The following is a 17,174-nucleotide window of genomic DNA, read 5'->3' as shown; positions in this document are numbered from 1 at the left end:
TAATTATATCTGCTTTGTAGAGAGAAAGTAGTCATAGTAACTGAGAGCAAAAACTCTGGAGTCAGGCAGAAACTTGGCTCACATCCTGACCCTGTCATTTATTAGAGGGGTCACTTTGACAACTTTACCTCCCTAAAGTTCAGTTTCTTCATCTGCAAAAGTGGGCTAAAATAACCTATCTCTTGAAATTACTGTGAAGCCTCAGGTAAAAATGCTTAGAAATATTCCTAGGACCTGATGGATGATCCATCAATGTGCTTACTATCTTAGCAGGAATGGAGAAGATCCTGGAGGAACTCAATATCCACCCATAACTGAGTTGTTTAAGTAGAACTTGGCAGGTTCTCCCTTCTTGGCTTCTCTAAGAATCCTGGATTCTTAAACGAAATAGCAAGATGTGTCTATCTCCTCAGTTCTACAGCTTAAACTTGATGGACTCTAGACATTAAGTTATCTCTTAGACATGAAGAAACTCTAACTTATTTTCCTACTGGTTATTATTAAATGAGCAAAATAGAATTAGCTTCGACTGGGCTGGGCCTGCTTTCCAATGCTGTGCTGTGGATTTCCATATTAGTTCAATATACGATCTCAGAGGTTACCAGGGTCATGAGAAAAAAGCCCTTTCCCAGCCCACATCTTGACAAGACCCCAATATCTTGATATGAAAAGTTTTTTTTTCAGTGTTAAAAGTTTTTTTGAGTTATTTTATCATAGCAGTCTGGGAGGCAATGGAGATGGCTATTCATCAAAACCATGCTAGCCATGAGATAGCTAAATTCTAGAATTAAAGTGACTAGCTCAGGATCCCAAAGCTAATGAGTAGCAGAATCAAGACCCAATCTCAAGCTCTCCAGAGATAAGATCTTTAACTTCTTATTCACTGCCTCTCTGCTCTTACACTTAAGTCTTAGGTAAACATCTTGCTCAGCAGTTACCAGGTTTGGGTTAGTACAACAATCATCTGAGGAGTCTGTGAAAATGCAGAAACATAAACCCCTCTCCAGATATTCAGATCTGCCTGCCGATGCAGAGATGAGGCCTGTGAATTTGCAGGTTTCACCAGCTCCTAGGCAATTCTGATGTGGAATCACATTTGTAGAAGCTTGGAATTCCTAGAACTCTGTTGTTCTCTAGGTCACAATACCACTCCTCTCAGAACATCCTCTCAGAAGACCAGACCATTTTCTCAATATCCTCTACAGATGTAGAGAAAATTTCATCAGCTTAGGTTAAGCTGTGCAGCAGGAATAAAAGATTTCCAACATCAGTGGCTTATAAAAGCAAAGGTTAATTCACTGGGCTCACATTTATGCCCCTACAATTTGGATATGAATATACTACATGTCCTTCTCATTTGGGGACCTGGGCTGAAGAACAGTCCCTATCTGGGACATCTGACGTCACAGTAGAGGGCAAAGAGAAATGGCAGATTCTCATGAGGGCTCTTAAAGTTTTTGCTAGGAAGCATCGCATCCCATTTCCACTTATATTTCACTGACAAAAGAAAATCATATTCCTCAGCTTGCTGTCAAGGAGTCAGGAAATCGACTCCTCCCTTAGAAATGAGCTGGGAGCTAGTTTTAGTCATTATTTTCACAGTAACATAATGAACCATAGGGACCACGTAGGCATAGGTGGGTCTGATTGTCCATTTTTCCTGAACTAATCAAGATTTCTTCTCCTAATGAATTATTTGCTGGCTAACGTAATATTTTGCCACCATAATCTCCTCCTTTTCTTTATTTAACTATTCTTTATAGTTATTATGTTCTCTACCTCGTTTGGTCTTACACCTAAATACTTTTGATTATTTAAAGATCTAAGCATAAAGACTCCTAACTCTGGGAAAAGAACTAGGGGTGGTGGAAGGGGAGGAGGGTGGGGGGTGGGGATGAATGGGTGACGGGCACTGATGGGGGCACTTGACGGGATGAGCACTGGGTGTTATTCTATATGTTGGCAAATTGAATACCAATAAAAAATAAATTTATTTAAAAAATTAAAAAAAGAAAAAAAAGATCTAAGCATCTAAGTTCCAAATTCTAAAATTTTATATTGTTATTAACATTGTTCTAGGTTAAGAAATGTGCTTTAATATATTTAAAGAGAACTCTGGGTCAAACAGTGATCTGGGTCAAACTATCTTATAATGTCTATTTCTGCTTTTGGAGCATGCCAGTGGCTACTGGCCACATGCTTCAATCAAAGGCAATTTTCCTTTCTCTGTTTAGCTCTGGTTCCCAACCAGCAGAGAGAATAACTTTGAAGCTTTCCCATTTTTTGTAATAAACAGGCACTTCAAATGCCAGTGTCCTATTCATCATTAAAATTCATCTTATAGTTTGACCCTTCCCTGCACCTGCCCACGTAGATGATGGTTAGGTGATGGTGGAGCTGAACTGTCTGTTTGGTCTCTGGGTCCACAAAGAATAAACACAACAAGAATAACCTTTCTTATTTTCTCTGCTGAGTAAGTGGTTGTTAGGTAATGTATGAATCCAATATATTTAAAGACAGAAGAATTAAAAAAAAAAGACAAGAGAATATCATTAGACTAACAAGATATAAGATCAAACACATTCCCCCACTTTAGAGTGACCAGGACTGCATGCATGCATGCATACATACATACATATATACATAAATAGAAAGTGGCTTACAGGGAGTCAGTATGAGTTTGCACAATAAGCTGTATTATTTATTTGCAATTTGATTTTCTGTTCTTGGGGATTGCAAATTTTATTTGAAATTTTACCTTTAACCTAATAAACTACACGTAATCTCTGTAAGACCAATGGGAAACAGGAGTGAGCTCTAATATATCAATACTTACTCATTCTCTCTCTTGTTCTTTCCTTCTTCTTTCCCCTTGCCTTCCCTTCCCCTTTAAAAATCTAGTAATAATAAAAAAAAATCTAGTAATATTCCCAATCATTTTATTAATGAGTTCTCATCCACCCAATGCATAAAGGTATAATGAAAGGCTATTATGGGTCAGGCCCTCATCAGGGCACTGGAGACAGTGCTCATGAACAAAACTTAGTTCCTGCGCTCATGGACACTACATTCTAATGAGCACATATGGCATCTTGTGTTTTCTATTCATAATATGCACTTATTTATAACACACTTAACTGAATTTTGCTGAACACTTACTATGTGCCAGGCATAGCTTCAAACGCTAGGGATAGAATAGTGAATAAAACCAACAGAAGTCCCTACATTCATGGACCTTACATTTAGCAAGGGGAAGTCGATAATGAACACAAATGTAAGACAAAACGTATATCAGAGTGTGTAAAGTGCCGATGGAGGGAAGTAAATTGGGAAAAGAAAAACAGGAGAGCTTGGGGTTGTGACTAAGTTAGGATGTCTGAAGTTAATGAGGAAGGAAGTAATGTTCAGGGCATCAGAGATAAAAGCAGGTGCAAGGGCCCTGAGGCATAAAAGTGCCGATATTTTCAAGGGGGCAGGAAGACAGTCCTAATGAAGGTAATAACATACATATATAATGATGGCATGTCTAAGCCAGCTTCTATTTGAGGAATAATAAACACTGAATCATTAACTGGAGTAATACTGGAGTGGGCAGAGAGCACAGGATTATAGCGAAAGAGTTTTGTAATTATTCTTAACACCTAAAATAGATTCACCATGATGAAAATGAGCCTACTAGAAATGACAGCAGGAAAGGTCTTCACAACCTGTCTTTGCCTGCACAGAACCTCATAAAAAAAAAAATGCATCCAGATGTTGACTGCAAGATAATTAAAAAGCTTTATCCATTTTTTTTGGATATTTTTTGTTGGAGTTCCATTTGCCAACTTATAGTATAACACCCAGTGCTCATCCCACCAAATGCTCCACTCAGTGCCCGTCCCCCAGTCCCCAACCCCCCACCCACCTCCCCTTCCACCACCCTTTGTTCGTTTCCCAGAGTTAGGAGTCTCTCATGTTCTGTCTCCCTCACTGATATTTCCCACTCATTTTCTCTCCTTTCCCCTTTATTCCCTTTCACTATTTTTTATATTCCCCAAATGAATGAAACCATATAATGTTTGTCCTTCTCCGATTGACTTACTTGACTCAGCTTTACACTTTTAATCCAGATGTTGAAACTATGCAGCTAAAGAAAAACAAGTACTTTCTTTCTGGAAACAACCAACTTGTGTGTTCAGTAGTGAATAAAATACAATGACTTGAGTCTATTTTTTTCCCTTTTTCCATGAGCTGTAATTCTCAAGACGCTCTGTAATTTCCCAGGCAGCTTATTCCTAAACTCTTCCTGTTTTTCTCCATCCTCTGCAAAATGGTAGAAACAGTTCTCTGCACCAAAGCCCTGAAATTGACCTGATTTTACACCAAATGCTTAAAAAATCATAATTTTATCTATTATAAAATCATAAGTAATTATAATTAGTAGCCCTAACTGACTACATGACTACACATGATTATTTTCAATGCTTTGTACTGGCTTATACAAAACGTACACTTTTCAGGTGCCATTATTAGTGGTAGTGGTGGCAGCAGGAATTCAAGTCTTATGTTAAATAAGCTCCTTTGGACTGTCTTTTCAAAATGCCCATCATTAGGGGGTCCCTAGGTGGCTCAGTGGTTTAGCACCTGCCTTCACCCAGGGCATGATCCTGGAGTCCCGGGATCAAGTCCCACATCGGGCTCCCTGCATGGAGCCTGCTTCTCCCTCTGCCTTTGCCCCTGCCTCTCTCTCTGTGTGTGTCTCTCATGAATGAATGAATGAATGAATGAATGAATGAATAAATAAATAAATAAATAAATAAAAAATAAATAAATAAAATATTTTTTTAAAAAAGCCCATCACTATCAGGCCTTTGAAGACTGATTGTTAGAGGTGGAAGTCCTATAATTTTATCAAGGAAACTAATAAAAATATCAAGAGACCGTGACAGCATTGTCAAAAACCCTCAATTGCTTTGAGGATGGACTAGAATTTGGATGCTGACAATGATATTTAGAAGCTGTTTAACAACTTGACAGCTATATAACCCCTCGGGCCCTGAGTAAAATCATTATGCCTGCCCCACAGAGCTCTATACAGGAAAAGGTAATACCACCTATGAGATGCTTTGCAAAATCTCTGCACACAATGCATGTTAGCTAATATTATGAATAAATAACATGTAGTTATCTGCTCATTTACACAAGGATCTGGCCAAAAGCCATATATGAGGGATATTATATTATTATTATTATTATTATTATTATTATTATTATTATATGAGGGATATATATCTTTCTCTGGGTCTTACTTGTTTTCAGGGAGGGGTGGAAGGAGGGGGTCAGAGGGCAAGGAAAGTCTGGTTTCAGGAACAGGACATTGAGCACTACATTACTTCTACCTTGAGCTGTCAATCACCTGAATCACACTTTCCCAGACTGTCTTCTGGTTTTGTCCTCCAGTAGGAACATATCGCCACTTGGTGAAAATGAGATTTGCCCTTTGTTAATAAAATTCTACCTTATCTCAAATCAGAATTCTAAAGTGTATTAGTTTTAAAATGGTTAAATCATTTCTTCAGTGGTTTAACTTCTTTTATGCAGAGAGCATCCAAGAGGAGAATCGTTATTAAACACTCAAAAGAAAAAAAAAGTCTCTCAAAGCAGGACTGGCTGTTTAATAAATAATCCATTGAATTCTTGCAGCCCTTTCTTTCAGATAAAAAGCAACAGCGAGGCCCGTTAAAGAAACCCATCACGGCAAAACCCACACCCAACAGAAAGTGTCTAATAGATTGAGATGACGGTACAAAGGGCTAAAAGAAGCTTGTCTTTGTAGGGAGAACAAAGATGTCTCTGGCAATTAGAAGCATGTTCTCTGTTTTAGCTGCGCTCAAGGGGAGTCTGGGGAAACCATAGTGCTTAGGATGCTGTCAGGATGCCCTTCCTCCAAAGCAGGTGGCAGAAGCACGTTAGTGGGGGAGAAAACAAGGATCAAATCAGTCTGTTTGGCATGGTACTATTTTAAATGCATTATATTATCATTGTAGTCTCATGTTTTTTTATGGTCCAGCTGTTCTAATGTTTTATTTTTGTCTAGTATATGGATGTATATTTGCATGCTGATAGGAAGATAAGCCACAATAGAAAGCAAAGTCTAAAACAAGTTCATCCCCTGGGGACCTGTGGTAACCTGGCAGGCAAGGCCCTTTAGATCTGGGACTGTTCTCCCATTTGAGAGCCTCCTGTCTCTACCTTCATATCTGTACCCAATGCTCTGGCTACACCAACGAATTTTTGGTCTCCAAGTAAGATGTCCTCCAAGAATTTTAGCAGCCCTTTTATCTCCTGGCTTGTCCTACTCACAACCCACAGGCATGCTGTCCTGCTGGGTGCACTTTTCCCACCAGGAAGCCCTGGCTCACTTTTACCCACAGAGTTCTTTCTTCCCTGGCTTCTCTTCAGGGTGCCCAATGCCACACTTTCTTCAAGTTCAGAACCCTGTATGCCCTGTAACTATATACTCATAGGTCTCCCCAATGAGGCCAGAAATAGTCATCACCTTAGACCAAGTTCCAGTTCTCTAAACACAGAGAGGGACTCACTGAATATTAAAATGAATGAATAAATCACTGAATGTAAATTCATGAATAAAGCCTATCACCAGAGAATAATAGGGTACTTTTTGTTTGTCTTCAGCTTTCCTTAAACTGGCATCCACCCTAGAGCTTCCCAGAGGTGAAGATGTTCTAGGCTGTTCAGTTTGGGCAATTAAGGATTTACCACTCCACTCTTTTACTTCTTGACAAGCAGCCAGACCAGTCTTGTGTCTGGATAGAACTGAAAAAACTAATTTATAAAACAGGAGAAAATTCAGTCTAGAGTTGCTGAGTAATCCCATTTTCTTCATTGAAAAGAAAAAGATGTCTAAAACTGATCAAGTGATATAAATTATCAAATATACAAAATAACAGGATTTCATATGTAGGACTGTTAAAATGAATGACTTCAGGTCAAGAAAAAAGAAGGGTTTAAAAAAAAAAATTCATGAGAGACAGAGAGAGAGTCAGAGATAGGCAGAAGAAGCAGGCTCCCTGTGGAGAGCCCGATGTGAACTCGATCCCAGAATCTTGGGATCACATCCTGAGCCAAAGGCAGATGCTCAACCACTGAGCCACCCAGGTGCCTCAAGAATAAAAATCTTGAAAAATGAAGAATAAAGGCATTCACCTGTGGCCCTATCTGACTTGGGGAGCTCTCAAGGCTCTGCCTCTGAGAGCACATGGTGACTGGTGAACAGATGCTGGGCACAGAGATTAGAGGCCCATTCAAATACACCCCAACAAAAGACCCTGAAGCTGAGAAAGCCACAGACTACTGTGGTAATGTAAAGGGACATCCCCAACACAATCCTGCTTCACTCCAGACAGAAGTATTATAAAAGGAGACAAGCTTTAAAATGCTAGTTCCCTGTCCTTAAGTTTGCCCAAGAAACTAATGGTCTTGGTATTTCACATTAAAAATATTCATTCAATATCTGCTCATATCCAGGCTCTGTAATGCCATCACACACATGGTTGTCCTGTGCCCTGGAAAGGTTGCAAGTCTAATAAGGGGAGACAGACAAGTAAATCAAGTTAATGTAATAATTTGCTCTAAAATCCATTATAGAGTGGGTTTAGACTTCTGTGGGGACATTAAGAAAAACCCAGATACTCCACTGCTATGGCTGAGAAGTTCAGGAAATGGTTCAAAGAGGAGGCAGCTCCAGAACAGAGGTATAAGAGGTGATTATGTGGCTCTGGAGCACAGTTCTTATGGATGTATAGTGGATGAGGGGAAGGCATGCTCTCTAGGGGTGTGTATTTGAGGGACTTCCAGCAGTTGATGGGACTAGATGATGGTGTGTGTGGGGAGTGCTGAGGAATTGGGGCAGGTAGGAGGTTGGTCAGGTAGACAGAGCTGATTATTAATGCATTGATGTACCAGACTGGGGAAGTAGGGACTCTAGCCTATAGGTGATAGAGCCCTTCTTTAACGGATCAGAAAGGGTAAGAGGGACCAGAAATAAGGCAATTCCTTTACTCTTTAATTTACATATATTATCTTTTGGCCCGCAGACTCACTTTTGTAATAAGAATTTGAGGTACCAAGCATTCATGCTGGGCATCAAAATCTTTCAATACCTGTAACTCACTTCCCTACCCTTGGGCCTGTGCTATCTAATCTACTTGAGACCTGCAGGCTTTTAATTGTCTGAGATATTTAATTGGCTCAGAACCAAAGCTACACCTTCTTGCATGATGGTGTGTTCCCCCATTAGCTCATGGAACATGGATATTTATTTCCCTTCTTTTGTCCGAACTTGACTCACCAAATCACACAACTTACGGTCTACTATGCTAAAAATCTTGGTATGATTTCCAAACCCTCACACCTCACCAAACACGAGTCCATACTTCTCCATAATATATCCAAAGCCAGGCGCCAGGCATGTCATCTCTACATGCACCTGCATCAGGACTATCTGGATCTACCCCAGACCTCCTAGATGAAGACAAATGGAGAGTAAGGCCTGGGACTCTGCATTACAGCAAGGTCTCCAGGAGGTTTTTAATCTCACTGATGTGTGCAACAGACTGGTCTAATTCTAGATAAACTCATGGAAAAATATAGCCTCATGCGTATTTTGAAAGTAAATGGCTCCAATTTAAGTTAAAATTGATTTGGGCATTTCAGGGAAATAGACGTTTAGAGTTCTCCAAAATATAATGTTCCTAAGCAGGAAAACACATAATAGTAATTGTTATATAAGCTTTTGTGTTACTCTGCCAAATCAAATGATCCTTTGGTGGCTCATTTCTCCCTACCTCACTATCTTCACTTCTGATGTTGAGGTTACTGACTTCACACCTCTTCTTTCCAATGTCAGTTTCTTTTGCCCAAAGCCTTACTTGAAAGTGTTGGAGAAATGTGTTAGTCCCTATTCTCTCAGCACAAGTCACCTTTCTAGAGGCTGTCATTAGCTCAATCCCACACTTTTGGCTTAGCTAGCCATTAAATAAGCATGGTGGGCAGTAAGGGGTGTTTAAGAGCTGTGGGAGACACTGAAAGAGTATGAAGGACATAGATCCGAGTGAGAAGGGCTGTAGTTCACCAAGAATGAGGAATGTGGGAGGGCCCTGGGAGGACCCTAGTACAGTGGAGGCACCCTGGCCAGCAAAGAACTGGCAGTAATGACCTTAAGACAGAATGTGGCATAATGGGAGTTAAGAGCAAATTTAATATTGTTCAGTGTTCAAAGGAGCCTTTTTCTTTGTGGAGTAAAAATGAAGCTATTTCACTGCATATAAAAAATGGCAATATTTCTGACTGTCCCAGTGTATTTTTAGCTGTTGAGATGAGATGACTATCTTATAACCATAGTTAATGCATGATTTTCAATGGTTCAGATTGTCCATGTTGCAGATTTGGGTATGACATTTTGGGATCTCTTTGTGTTAAGGAAAGATAGATGTCTTTCTTTGTTAATGATTTAGAATAATTTTTATCTGAGCTCAAACAGATTTTGTGCTTTTTGAGGACCCTTTTCTCTCTTTAAAATGACAACGGGAGGGGACAAAAATAGGTCTGGAAGGCATTTCAAAGCCATCTAATCCAGTCCCCTTGCCCCATGTGGGAAGGTGTTTCCATTTGAGCCATTCTGGACACTAATTTGTTTGGACACAAATACCATGACATTCAAACAGAACATCCAAGACTTGGTTGCACCAAACACCCAGACCCAGAGGTGCTAAAATGAGGAACACATAAGGTTTTAGGCATAAAACATGTCAAGTCAAGACATAAAAACATTAGTTTATCAATTTTAATGAGTCTATGCTCACTTCTAAGAACTAAAAGGTCATTTTCTGACCAGCCATCCCAACGCATTGATGCAATTCGGTCATGCATCTTCACATAGGACAATTTTGAAACAGTGGACAAGTTTTTATTTTGCAATTCAACAAATGTACATGAAACACTTTAAAGGCATTTTGGAAGAAGCCAATTCATATTTTATGAAAGACACTCCTATATTTGGCTTGCAGAAAGATAAACTGGACAACTTCATGAGATGATAAGCTTTGTGAGGATGGGGACTCTGTACCTCATTCACATGATTTTATTCTCTAGGTCTATTACTGTATGAAAGTAAGAAGTGTTTAAAAATAGTTGCTAAATAAATACATGAATTAATGGGAATCTGGTTGTATGTGGGGATCCACCTTTTTGCCTTTAGAAATTCAGCCTAAAGAAATCAGCATGAAAGAGATAAAATATTTGGCTACATAGATTCTCATATAAATGTAAAGATGTAAAGAATGGGAGGGTGGTGTAGGTCATGTGCTTCTGGTTATGGAATGAATAAGTCACAAAGATGAAAGGTATAATGCAGGGAATTTATTTTAAAAATTTTAAATTGAGATTTATTAAGTTATAGTACTGCATATAATGGAGCACTATGAAGTTATTAAGATGGTGTTATGTAATTGGAATAAAATAAATTGAGCTACAGAGAAAAAATGATGTAATATAAAAGTTGATTACCTAGGTTGATGAACTAGGTTGACAAATATAAAAGTAGATTACCAGTCTTTAATAACTATCAAAATGACTATGAAACTTATCAGAGGATCTTGGGATTACAAAGAATATTATTTCCTTATTTTTGTTTATTCTCTACTTTTTATCATGAATATGTATTACCTATTACATTTGAAGCAATATAATATTAAAAATATAGCACAATTAAAAGATTTTCCTCTCTCAACCTTTCACCTGAAAACTATCCAGTGAAAACTGAAATTGATACCTCCATTGATTAAGCTGTATCAAAGGTCATCAGTAAATTTCTTAGCTATTATTAGTTTCTGTTTAGATTAGACAGAAATTCATTTTTTAAAGATTTTATTTATTTTATTTATTTGACAGAGAGAGAGCACAACTAGGGGAAGAAGGAGAAGCAGGTTGCAGGGCTCCAGCAGGGAGCCCAATATGGGGCTCCATCCCAGGATCCTGGAATTATGATCTGAGTGGAAGCAGATGCTTAACCAACTGAGCCACCCAGGCACCCCAAGATTAGATAGAAATTCAAAGAAAAACTCAGTGTCAAAAAGATACAAGAGGCAAAAATGTTAACTCATATTAAGAAATGGCATTTCGGAAGTTAATCAGCATTTTTGGTGCCAATGGAAAATATAATAATTAACCACAATTTAATCAAAAAGAGAAGGTTAGGGGCACTTGAGTGGCTCAGTCAGTTAAGTGTCCGACTCTTGATTTCAGCTAAGGTCATGATCTCAGGGTTGTGAGATCAAGCCCCACATCAGGCTCTATGCTGCGCATGGAGCCTGCTTGGGAGTCTCTCCCTCTCTCTTTTCCCACACCCTCTCCTCCCCACCCCACCCCCAAAAAAATAAAAAATAAAGAAGGTTTGACTATAATTCAGAGCTCTGCAGGAGGAAAGACTGTTTTATATGGCCTGTTCTAGGAGCACCTGTTGTGGTGGGCCAGATTTGAAGTTCCACCTTTGTAATGTGCCTGTGAAGGAGAGACATGGCTGTGAAAACTCCTGTTAAGATGCCAAGTTACTATCGGGAGGAGGCACTGTCCTCAAACCAATGAAATGGATGGATCAGCACCAATGGTCATCTTACCTCACCAGGTGGCATCAAATTTACCTCTTAGTCTGCTCTGCCTGCTATTAAAAAAGTACCATAGACTGGATGGCTTAAACAACAAACACTTCCTTCTCACAGTCTGAAGGCTGAGAAATCCAAGATCAAGGCAGCAGCAGGTTCTGTTGTTAGTGAGGACCCTCTTCCTAGCTTGTAGACAGTCACCTTCTCACTGTATGCTCACATGCTCTTTCCTCATTGCATGAAAGTGAGAAAGTGCTAGTGTCTTCCTGCTCCATAAGAACACTGATCCCATGAGAGGGATTTCTTCCTACCTTAATTCTTCTCAAAAGTTTCACCTCATGATTTCAATGATTTCTTCCTACCTTAATTACTTCTCAAAGGTTCTGCCACCTAACACCATCACATTGGGGGTTGGGAGTCAAGAAATGAATTTTGCAGGAATGCTAACATTCATCCACTCACCCTTCTTTCTGCTAGTTTCTAGCCAGTTGTAGCTGAAAATACAACTCTGGGAAAAGGATGAATAAATTTTGTGCTTTGAGCACAGAACAAATTCCTGGGTGTGGAACTGCCTGGTGCAGAGTAAAAAGTAAGGTCATGTGTTGTGAAGGAAGTCAGTCAGGGTAAAGTAGGAGGTAGCATTTACTGAGGACTTCCCAGGGACCAAGCATGGCTTTATCCACTATTCATTTTGAGCCTTTCATGAATTTCTATGAGCTAGAATTATAGTCTACATTTTACCCATGAGGAAAGTAAGGCTTAGGCAGGTAAGGTCACATGGCTAAGAAATGGTGGGACTAACTTCAGAATGCAGAAATGGTTGACTCCAAAGCTGGTGCCCTTTCCACTTACTAATGTAAACTAATAGAATTTAATTTCTATGATAACAAGGATCTTTGCCTGTCTTGTTCACAAATGCTTATTCCAAGCATACAAAACAATCCACATAGTGGGCGTTCAGAAAGTGTTTGTTGAATGAATGAGCAAATGAATTGATCAAGATAAAACTATAACCAACAGGGAAAGATAAAAAATTCTACATTTTTCTTCTTGAGCTGAATCTTCATAGACATTGCAGACTGAACTCATTAAAAATGGGTAGCTGTGTCTTGGTCTGCAAATGTTCAGAGTGACAAAGCACACATATCTCAATAATATTCACAATTACAATTAATTGCTAAAAGATGACATCAGTAGAAAAATATTCATTCTGGTTGGAGGAATGATTCCCATCTGACAGTAATAACATGCCACCCAGCAGGCTCTTTCTCTCCTGAGGCTGCCCATTGAAGCTCTCCTCACTGCAGCTGCCCAGTGGGACAGGAGAGCTGCCAAGCAGAGCTGAGACCAGGGAGAGCTGCCATCAGCTGATGCAGCCAATCTGATGTCTTCTTCCTCTGCAGCTGGCTTTACACTTTTTATTTCAGCTGTCCTCGAATACAGCCCAAACACAGTGCCTTAACATTTTAGTCAGTCCTCTGTTCAGCACATTCCCAATCTAATTTAAATGATGCCAAACAGCATTTGCAGTCATCTTGCATAGGCGGTTCCTCCAAGAAGCTTCATTTGAAATCTACCCCCATGCAATTCACACCCCAAGGACTGTGTGAAAGACCAGAATCAACTGAATTGTGATAGATTATTATTCGTGTGCATCTAGGACAAGGCTAGACCTCTGGACCTGTGTACATCAACTTTGCCTTGAAGGTGTCAAATTACAACACAACTCTGAAAAAGTATGTGAACTCTACAAGCTTCAGTTCTCTCTTTTATAAATTGGGGCCAACATAACCTTTCAAAACACTTGTGAGTATTAAATGAAATAATGCAGGGCCTGTAGTTCTCTCATTCCACGAACAGTCATCATGACCCTGAGAGGACGCACGGCTTCCTTTAGTCAAACAGCTAGTAGGTGGCACTCTGGAATTAGTACTCAAGTTCCCAACTCTGCATTCACTTGTCCTCCTGTCAAATGGCCCAACTTCAGACAGGAATTAGAGCACATTTTGTATCATAACCTGGCAACTGTCAGTCTAAAAAGCCAATCTAGTATTTTTTAAAAGGAAGAACAATATAAAAATTATATTTTAATCTAGTGCTTTGTTCTCAATATGCTGAGATACTTCACTCCCTACTTGCATCATTTTGTTAGTCATAATATGAGCCTGGAGGATAATAATTATTTATATTATTCATGGAAGAGTAACTCATCCTGAATTCAAGAAGTAGGTGTAAGGAAAATGTTTTATCTTCCTATGGGGGAAAAAAAAGAAAAGAAAGAAAGAAAAACAAAAAAAGCTGTGATTTTTTTTTAATTTAAATAAATGATTCTCAAACCTGATCCTAGGATAAATTTGTACTGCCAGATATTTTAGTAAGTATTTAGGTTCAATCAAAATATTACTCCAATAGGTTCACAAGAAATGCCTAATGGTTAATAATTTTTAAAATCCCAGTGTGAGCTGTTCCATTTTGTCGATGGCCAACTTTATTTCAGAATTTACAAATGAAGTGTCAAGTTACTTGGCATATGAAATAATCAAGAAAAATTTTAAAAACACAGAAACAGGATCAACATGAGGGTGGCTGTTGAGGTTGAACACTGTGGAACTCTCAATACTGCCCTGGACCTTGCAGCTAATGTAGGAGCCCTTGTGTCTGAAAGGTAGTCTGTTAACACAGTCAGCAAGTTAGTAAGTCTTTTAGGGTTAGACAGGCCTGGATTCAAATTCTGGCTGTGCCACTTATAAGCCCTGTGACATTGAGTAAATAAACATTTAAATATCAGCTCAGCACTTGTAATAGGGATGATAATTGTAGTCTTACAGGGTTACTATGAAAACTGGATGAGATAATTTGAAAAAAAAAGTAGGGAACTACTTAGCATGTGGCAAGCACTCAAGAAATGTCATGTTTATTTACTTATCTCACTCCATAGTATAGTACTCATTACCACCTCCTTATACCACCTCCCCTGGTTCCTTAACAATACAAGTCACAGTTCAATTCAGTTCACTAAGCATTTCACTGGTTCCCTAAATTGTGTCCTATAAGAAATTTCTTCATCCTGAGACCAATACCAATCTTTGGATCAGGGGAGTATGTGCTCTTGAACTGCTTTCAAAATCAGTGCTAGCACTAGGATATAACCACCAACCTGTGCGCATGCACACACACGCAGTACAAGGACTATGGACAGGCTAACCTCATTAAAAATCGGTACATGCAAGAGGCAAATGCAATTATTTACAGGAGCTCTGAAAATCAGTTAAGTTTCCCCTAAAAATCCTTCAGGATTTAGAAAAAATAACAAGTTGCAGGATAATGAAAAGGTAAGATCTTCTGACTACTGGGGGAATGGGAAGGGTTTACACCACATGAAAGATGTTCCTGTGTTCTTAGACTGCTTCAATTTGGAGCCCAGCAGCATCTGTTTTGACCAGGGGAATTTTCTCCCTCTCCTTATCCACACTGGCAGGAAGAAGATGAAGCTCTTTGGGAAATACTGTGCTGAGATTTTCTTGATACATCAGGCTAAACTGTCTTATTGAATCTTACAACCCCATAAAACCTGCATTAACGTGAGTAATACAGTAGTCTGTCCCTTATCTGCAAGGACCCAAGTAGATGCCTGAAACCATGGATATACATATACACAAACCGTACATAGCCTATGTTTTTTCCTGTACATACATAACATACCTCTGATAAAATTATAGTTATAAATTAGGTACAGTAAGGGACAAAAACCAGTAACTCATAATATAACTATTATAACAATATATTATGATAGAAGTTATGTGAATGTGATCTCTCTCTTAAAATATCTTATTGTTCTGTGTTCACCCTAGTTCCTTTATGATAGGAGATGATAAAATGCCTATGTGATAAAAAGAAATGAGGGAAATAACATAGGCACTGTGATGTACCTTTGAGCTACTGCTGACCATCTGATGATACATTAGAACAAGGGCCATCTGCTTCCAGACTGCTTCTAGAATGGCCAGAGGGAACTGGAAATGCAGAAAGCAAAAATCACAGATATAGTGGGACTACTGTACCTACTCACTACCTGATTCATCTTTCTGGAGAAGCACAACATTCCTCCTGGTCATTTCAACAGTCTGCTGTTTTGCTCAAAAGATAATTTGGAAGCAGTGATTGCAAACAGTCAGTAAGAATTGGGCCATTATTGTTTTGGATCCAGCCACATAGCCCTAACTCGCTCTGGCAGCTCTGCATCCATCAAATGGAATATTGTGGAAGGAAGGCCCCTAATCCCCACAGGACTTCCTTTTCCATAAATTTTCACTGCTGACACTACTGCCTTGGCTCAGGATATAGGTATGCAGCCAGCTGGAAGGATGAGACAAATCACTGCAGGGTAAGTACACACTATGGATGTTGGTAAAATATCATTCCCCATTAAGGTGGAGTGGAGTATCACCAAACAGAAGATGGAAATTTTATGTAATTCAAAAATATCCCCTGATTACCTACTGGCTCCACCTGGCTACCTATTAGATATATGAGCACCTGGAAAAGTTACTCAATTTTTTCAAACCTCAATTTTCTCACCTATAAAATGGAGACAGTTATAGAGCTCTACATAAAGTTATTGTGTGGCTTAAATGAGATACTTGATGTATGTAAAGTAATATTTTTAAGGGCTCAGAGTAATTGTTGGCACATGGTAAATGACATTTAGATGATTGTTCATTACATAAAATGTCTTGTCTAGCTCCTGGCAGATATGTATCACTGTCATCAACAACAGTGAGTCAGGCACTGTGCTCAACATAATGACGGGAAACAAATATTAAAAACATACAATACAGAGGGCGGGGCGAGATGGCAGAGGATTGGGGTCCTCGCCTCGCCTGGCCCCACCAACTCACCTAGATACCTTCCAAACCATCCTGAACACCTACGAATCCGGCCTGAGACTTAAAGAGAGAACAGCTGGAGCGCTACAGAGGGAAGGGTTTTCGCCTCTAGCAAGGTAGGGAGGTGTGGACACAATGAAATAAGAAAGAATCCAGTGGGGGAGGCCCCGGGGAGCCGGCCGAGGCCGGGGTGAAAGCCTCGGCACAGGGAGGCCCCGCCCGGGGCAGCGGGAACTTCACATCCGCCCCGGATTCTTCCCGAGGGAAAGGCGCTGAGCGGGGAGCCCGGGCGGAGCCGCGGAGGGGCCGTGGGGCCTCCAGCCTCCCGGGGTCACTGGCAGGACGTGCGCCCGGGGCAGGGCGCCCCACACCCCGCGGGCCGAGCGCGGGAAAGGGCTGGAGCGCCCGGCGGGGCCTCGGGGAGCAGCCGGGCGGGCGGGCGGGCGGGGGCTCCGGGCGGAGGGGGCTGCGCCCTGCTGCCTTCGGGAGCCGCGGCCCCGGGAGCGACCCCAGCAGCGCAGGCCCCGGAGCCCAGGGCGCGGGGGACACGGCCGGGACCCTGCGCTCCCCCCGGGACGGGGAGGCGGGGAGGCGGGGAGGCGGGAGGGCCCGGGACGGCGGGGAC

At 40.4% G+C, this 17,174-nt stretch overlaps 1 long non-coding RNA gene across 1 annotated transcript in view; it reads left to right on the top strand.

Annotated features, from left to right (window-relative positions):
- The window catches only part of LOC112650445 (uncharacterized), a 39,196-nt gene extending 22,224 nt beyond the window's left edge, over window positions 1-16,972 (top strand). Inside the window, exons 4-5 of the long non-coding RNA XR_003130182.3 lie at window positions 15,142-15,244; window positions 15,515-16,972. This is a non-coding gene — a long non-coding RNA (uncharacterized LOC112650445). The remainder of the gene's footprint in view (window positions 1-15,141; window positions 15,245-15,514) is intronic.
- Window positions 16,973-17,174: the final 202 nt, after the last annotated feature.

The sequence above is a fragment of the Canis lupus genome, chromosome 11, assembly GCF_003254725.2.
Source record: "Canis lupus dingo isolate Sandy chromosome 11, ASM325472v2, whole genome shotgun sequence".
Lineage (NCBI taxonomy): Eukaryota > Metazoa > Chordata > Mammalia > Carnivora > Canidae > Canis > Canis lupus.
This window is presented reverse-complemented; position numbering and strand designations above follow the sequence as displayed.